Source organism: Octodon degus, unplaced genomic scaffold, assembly GCF_000260255.1.
Source record: "Octodon degus isolate 3935 unplaced genomic scaffold, OctDeg1.0 scaffold00193, whole genome shotgun sequence".
Taxonomy (NCBI): Eukaryota; Metazoa; Chordata; class Mammalia; order Rodentia; family Octodontidae; genus Octodon; species Octodon degus.
In genome coordinates, this window is record NW_004524769.1 from 3,320,580 (window position 1) to 3,327,768 (window position 7,189).

A 7,189-nucleotide genomic window follows, 5' to 3' on the forward strand; every position below is an offset into this window, starting at 1 on the left:
GCTAGCTCGTGTCACCAGACACTTGGAGACTCGTCCCCCTGCCAGCTCTGGAGTTAGGTCAGCAGTGCACGATTCTTAGCATTGAGAGCGTTAAATGTGAGGTTTTGTTTTCTGGAAATTGAGTCAGGACTTTGGGACAAAACATATTTTAAGGATAGTAATTGAAATGAGTACCGATGCCACACCCTGCTGGCTTAATTGTAAGTCTGTATCACTTTTGGAAAGTCTCCCTTTTTTAGGGAAGATCAGGAAATGAACCATTGCTCATTTAGAAGTGATTCCCACGTGGCATGGGGGTGCATGCCTGCACTGAGGCAGGAGAATTGCTGTCAGTTCCTAGCCAGCCAGAGCCCCCTGGTGAGATCCTGTCTCAGAAAAGCAAGTAAGTAAGGTGATTTCCATGTAGAAAATACGCCCCATGTTTTTGCCGGGCTAGCCCTCTGCTTCTGTGAGAGGAGAAAGGGGCAGTGTTGGATGCAAGGAAGGGAAAACAGCAGCCTCTGTTGTCAGCCCAGCCCAGCCCAGGAAGTGCTCGGTCTCCGCCTAGGGGCTGGGGGACAACAGGGGAGCCTGCTGGCTCCAACACCAAAGCCCTGCTGCTCCTTGGGCCCAGGTGGCCGTGAAGCTGGAGAGAACTTGCGGGGCTGCCAGGCCACCGCAAACACTCCGTAAGTATCGTGGCTTTCTGGGACTTGACACGGTTGCTGTACAGCATGCCTGCCTCCATCCCAGGGAAGGTGCGTATTCAGCTGGAATGGGGATAGGTGGACTCCAGACATGCAGTCACACACCCTCAGCTCCAGTGGAGGAGGGGCTCAGCTTTACTCTAGGGGCTCGGCGAGATGTGGAGTGGATTGTCGATATATATATATATATATATATATATATATATATATATATATATACATATATAGTCTTTTTAAGACAAGGTCTCACAATGCAGGCTAGCCTTGAGCTCACTTTGTAGCCTAGGCTGGTCTTGAACTTGCAACAGTCCTGCCTTAGCCTCCTAAGTGCTGGCATTCCAGGCATGGGCCACCATGCCTGGCTCAGTTGGCTTTATACGTAGAAGAAATCGGCTGGCATCCCAGCACTGGACACTGAAGCAGGAGAATCACCGGAATTTGAAGTCCAGCCGGGCCTACATAGACCCTGTCTCAAAAACACAAAAGTGGCACCAGGGAGATGGCGCAGTAGAATAAGTGCTTGCCTGGCAAGTGCAGGTGTCTGAATTCAATCCCCAGTTCCACCAAAAAAAAAAAGGAAGCTGTCTTTGAACCTTATATATTCTGAGAATCACTGAGATTGTTTAAGCAATTGTATGTTAATTTGGAATGGTTCAGGTAATTGGAATTTCAACTTAAGTTTTCTAGGAGAAAATAAACAATGAAATTTTATATTTGAAGAGTAGTAATACCAATTCAATGTTGGGAAGTTGACTTTTGGTATTAGTTTACAAATGAATTACTAGGGTGACATAAAATGGCATGGAATGAAAATACTCTAGTTTTAACAAATCCCAAATAGCCTAAAACTTACTGAGAGAAAATAATAAAGTCATTGCAAACCCAGAGTGTCTGTGACTAACACGTCAGCCACTCTCAGGCCACAGGAGCCGGGTCACAGTGCTGCTCTCCCAACAACTGGAGCTGCTGTTTTTTAAAACAGTTGCGCAGCCAGGCCTGGGGACACACAACTGCAATTCTAGCACGCAGGGGGCTGAGGGAGGAGGATCACTGAATTCAAGGCTAATTTGAACTACATAGTTCAAGGCCTGGCTGAACTACATTGTGAGATTGTTCTCAAAATAACAGAGGAAAACTCGCTGCATAATTTATTCCAAGTTGTTGCTCACTGGTATTAAGCCGTTTATTGCTGGCACAGGGCAGCTCTGGATGGGGTTGAGCAGCTTTTTAAGGAGAAGCTGCAGCCGCGGCATCAATTCTGACCTGAAGGCCACCCCGTGTTTCTTACCCACAAGGAGCTGCGCTCTGCCAGCCCCAGGATAACCGAGGCCAGGATCCACTGGTCAGGCCCCTTTGCACATGGACCTGGGGTGTCACCTGTCTGAGTCCACAGCTAGGCCAGGTGCCCAGCCCAAGAGAAGAGGCTTCCAGGGAATCTGCTCACAGGAGGAGGGAGGGAGGCCTGGGGCAGGGTCTGCACTGAACAAAGAAGACACGGACTTCTGGCTCCTCCAGCCACGCAGTGCAGCTTAAGGATCATTGACAGTGCTCAGCGTGTGCCCCCGGAGGCCTGGGTCCCCCCAGGTCAGATGGGAGGGTCAGGCGCCTCCCAGTGGTGAAGGGTTTTGGGGTGATGTGGAAAGAACAGCAGAGTGGTGGTGTCCAGGGGCTTGTGGTGCCTTCGTTCTTCTCAGCAGTCACAGGCTGGGCGTTGAGATCCCTGCTGTCCTGCATGCTCAACCAGTGCGTGACATGCGTATTTGTCATCGGGTCTGCCAATTTAAACAAGCTTTTAAGAAGCTTTTTATTTATTTACTGACTTTGGCAGAACTGGGGATTGAACTCAGGCCCTTGTCATTTCCAGGAAGCGTTTATTCTGCTGAGCCCTCTCCCCGGTCCCGAGAAGCTTTTTAAAGGTTGTTAGGAATCAATTTTGTTTCTGGTTTTCCTTTTTTTTTTTTTTTTTTTTTTAAACCAGGACATAAACTCAGGTCCTTGCGCTTGCCGGGCAGGTGCTTCAGCCACTGAGCTCTTTCCGTGGCCCTTTTTTTCTTTTCTGTCATGCATGTGCACAGGATTTGCTATGCTATTCCCACCTGAGCGTGACTCCCAAGTGGATCTTGTCACCCACCTGCTCACCCTCTCCTCCCTAGACCTCTAGGCAAGGCCGTTGCTTTGTCAGGTCCTGAATTTGGGCTTTTATTCTTACATTTTTATTAGTCCATGTTTGCAGTGCATAATGCTAACATCAAGCACAGGGTTTGTTGGTAGGTGTACGTACAGAGCACATCTTCATGCGACTTTGTGTGTATGTGCGTGTGGTACTGGGGATTGAACTCAGGGCCTTGAGTATGCTAGGCAAGCACTGCCACTGAGCTACATCCCCAGTGCCTTTTTTTTTTTTTTTTTTTTTTTTTGAGACAATTTCATCCTGCAGTCCAGGCTGGCCTTGAACTCTGTAGTGGAGGCTGGCCTCAGACTCACAGGGCTCTTCCTTCCTCAGCCTCCCAAATGCTGGAATTACAGGTGTGTGCCACCATGCCTGGCCCTTTGTTTGACTAGTTTTAGAGAACATCTTATTCAGTCCTCTGGATTTTAACATGCCATTTGGAGATATTTTTTATTAGCCCACAAATGCGGTACTTAACACCGCATTCCCCGCGGGCGTGGTGTTGGACCTCACACCTTCATTCCTCCTCTCCCCTCCCCCGTCTCCTGGTCTCCTCTTGTAACAGCCCTCCCCCTGCTTCCCCTCATGTTCCTTTTGCTCTTTGTTTCTAAGAAACACTTAGCCCTGTCAGAAAAGACAAAGTCCCTCAAGGAAAAGGGGCTTCCCGTCACAAAGCATCAGCTGTGGCAGTTGAGGTAACAAGTTAGGAAGCCGGAGGAGACTCTGTCCAAACCTGGGGCGGCTCTCTCAGGCTCTGCCCCCCGCCCCTCCACCCCCATCTTTCTTTCCTGTGCGCCCTCCCTGGTGCCCTCCTGGTGCCCTCTGGTCCTTAAGTTCCCTTTCCCATTTGTATGCAGTGCTGTCACAGCCTGAGCACTGTGCGGTTTCCAGCGGGCCAGTTGAGCGCTTTGAAGCTCGGGATCCGCTGCATTAGCCGCTGCTTTCATGGCCTCCCAGAACAAACAGATCCCCTCAGAAAACCCCCAACTTATGTTATTTCAGGTGGTTTGAGTCTGTTATTCTTACATAAAGATGTTAAGGTTCTTCCCAGAGAGGTTCAAAGAAAAATTTAGAGATAAATGTTAAACCGATTAAAGGGGCCTCTAACATACCGTGCTGTCACCGAGGGAAAGATGGGGTGAGGCTGGTCCTCACTCTTCTGAGTGCTGATCCTTAAAAATAAATCACATAGGGAGCCAGGGCTGCGTTAGCTCTGTTCTTGCCAACGAGAAGGCTTAGCATCGCGAGGCCAGCGGGTAGTCACCAGCAGAAGTGCATTTCAGAAAGCCCAGTGAAGCACCCTGTGCACAGCGCCAGGCACGCCCTGTGTGGCCGGCCGGGCGAGAAGGGAGTGCTGGCTGGGGGGCAACAGTGCTTCTCCTGCAGTTCTTCCTTTGCTCACAATACATTTCCTAGTAAGTTTCAAAGAATAGGGTGGAAAAAAAAGAAAAAGCCCACGTTCACAGTGTCTGTAGGGTGACCTAAGCCTAGGTGACGTCAGAAAGGACTTACCTAATTTTTAGCAGAGTTGACTTCAACTCCATTGCAACAGTAAACTAAAACAGCTGTGAGTCGGATGGACACACCTCAGCACAGCTACATGGAGAACTGCGGGAAATCCTAGCTAGAGAGGTGCCTACTCCTTGTTCCAGCGTAATCTGGTTTGATCGTCACCTAAACTAATTTAGTACATATCCAGGATCTTGTGCTTGCCAGGCAGGCACTTATGCTGTTGAGCTGTCTCTCCAGCGTTCCTTTTGCAGGTTTTCATACATTTTTTAAATCTTTATTATAAATGGCCAAGTGAGTTTACTTTTAAAGTAGTGCCAGTCCTCTGACACCTGTCTGCTGTTGTCACCACGGAGGCTCTCAATTCATTAAGCACTAAGAGGATAAAAAATGTTGGGGAACAGTGGGCTGGAGCCGAGGAGACTTACCACCTGCCCAGAGAATCTTGGTCTTTAGTGGGGACAGAGGCGAACAGAGAGGGCGCCCCTTGCATCTTTGCATGGTGTGGCTGCTCCGTGGGTCAGAGTGGAGCAGATCCAGACCTGAGGCTCCTGTCCCGGTCCATGACCCCAGTGGGCTGTGCTGTGTTCCTGCAAAATCCTGGCGTCCAGGTTCAGCGTGTGGAAATGTGGTTCGAGAGTTCAGTTTCCCCTGTAGGTGAAAAGGGGCCACACCATCGCAGGCCAATCTCAGCAGCCACCGCCTGCCTCATGGACAGTGGAGAGCCGAGCTCACCCAGGAATGCATGCTCTGTTTTTCACATTTGGCTTTTCTTTCTCTTTCTTTCTTTCTTTTTTTTTTTTCTGTACCTGGAATCAAACTCAGGACCTTGCGCTTGCCAGGCAGGTGCTGTGCCGCTGAGCTGTGTCCCTGGCCTGCTTTCCTATTTGGAAAGTGGATTTCCCAGCAGCGTGAGTCCTTAGGCTCTCTGGAGTTTCTGTCTTCCCCACGTTGGGGGCTGTGGGGCACACTGCTTAGATCATCTTGGGCTCACTTACCAGTTGTCACCGCAGTGCTAAGTGAGGGCCAGGACCTCTGGGCCAGGCTCCCTTTCCCAGCGATTCCTCGTCTGTGTGAAGTGTGTCCATTCGCTACTACCTAACTCCTCAGTTCTCAAAGAAAACATGTCCTTGAGAGCCCTTTCAGACATTATGTTTTGTTTATTAGTGCCTCTAAGTGTTGTTTTGTTTCCTCAGCACATGGATTTAGGGGCAAATGTGGGGTGGGTGGGATGGGGGAGAAGAGCAGGCAGGAGGAGCTAGTGTAGGACCTGGGCCTGACACAGGTGCCTCCTTGAGCTCCTGGCAGGAGAGGGACGCAAAGGAGTCGGGGTGGAGTGGTGAGGGTCCAGGACAGCGCAGTCCCCAGGAACGACTATAGTCCATGGGCAATGACCTTGGGCGGGGTTTGAAGCGCACATGGTGACCTTGCCTCAACAGCTGCTGTGGTTATACATGGCCACACACACCTGTAATCTCAGCATTTGGCACACTGAGACAGGAGGACCTCTGCGAGGTCAAGGCCAGTAGGAGATCCAAGGTGAGCTCAAGGCCAGCCTGAACTGCACAGTGAGACCCTGTCTCAAAAAGGCAAAAACCTACCCTCAGAGTGCAAGTCCTGAACTTTAAGTCCCATTGGCCCGGATCGAGGGGAAAGGGGAGGTCTGAGAGACATGTCAGGGTCAGGTAAAGCAGGGTTTGTTTGCTGTTGGGGTCAGGATGAGAAGGAAACTGGGACAAGGTCTCAGAACCTGCTGCCTCCAGAATGCCAGAGGTGTGTCCGCCCAGCTGGTGGCCCACTGGGAAAAACGCTAGGGAGAGCCTCAGGTACTATGTAGGCAGGCGCGGTCCGGTCTGTCCCGGTGACTCACCCTTCCAGCCACAAGTCCCCTCTGGGTCCAGTGTGGACCCTGAAGCTCCTGTCACCACACACATCTGGCCAGACAGAAGCTGGAGGGAACACAGAACAGAGGGGGTGGCTCTGTAGGACCGCCTTCCCCAGGCAGCCTTCCCAGAACTGCATGGCCCTGAGTAGTACGTTGGCTGCCAACTGAGCCAGGGACCCTGATTAAGGGCAAGGCAGGCTGGGGATATGTCACAGCAGGCAGCCGCGCAGGGTGTCCACAAGATGGGGACGGTGGTTGTTGGAAGTGGGTATGGAGAGCTGGAAGTGGTTCTGTCCTTTCCTCTTCCCTTCCGCCCTCCCTTCCTTTCTTCCTTTTTTCCTTCCTCTGTTGCTCGCTCTTTCCCTCCCTTCTTCCTTCTCCCTCTCTCTCTCTCTCTTCCTTCATTCCTTTTTTCCTCCCTGCCATCCTTCCTTCCCTCCTTCTCTCCCTTCTGTACCACGGCTTGAACCTGGGTATAGAAAGTAGCCTACTCCTTGATCTATATCCCTTTTTATTCTGTGTTTTGAGACAGGCTCTCACCAAGGCCCCAGGTTGCCCAGGCTTGAATTCACAGTCCTCAGCCTTGCAGAATACTGGCACTGCAGGTGTCTTCTCCTGGGCCTGGCTGGCGCAGGTACTTTGTGGAACATGCTTGTTGCATGCCTGCTGGCGAGCAGGAGCCATAGAAAACAAGCCTCAGAAGGTACAAGTGTGAGCTGACTCTTCAACCCGATGCAATGCTCGCGTTGAAATTAAAATGGGACCCCAGATTCAGCGCAAACCTATCCAGAAGTCAGCCTCACCACGCAGAAGGACTCCCTGGATGCCGCCCCAGGCGCATGGGGCTGGTGAGGTTCTGTTCCCACCGCAGCGAAAACTGTCTCAGTTCACAGGCCAGGTGCAAAAGGCCCCGGCCTCCCTCCTGGGACAGAATGAAGC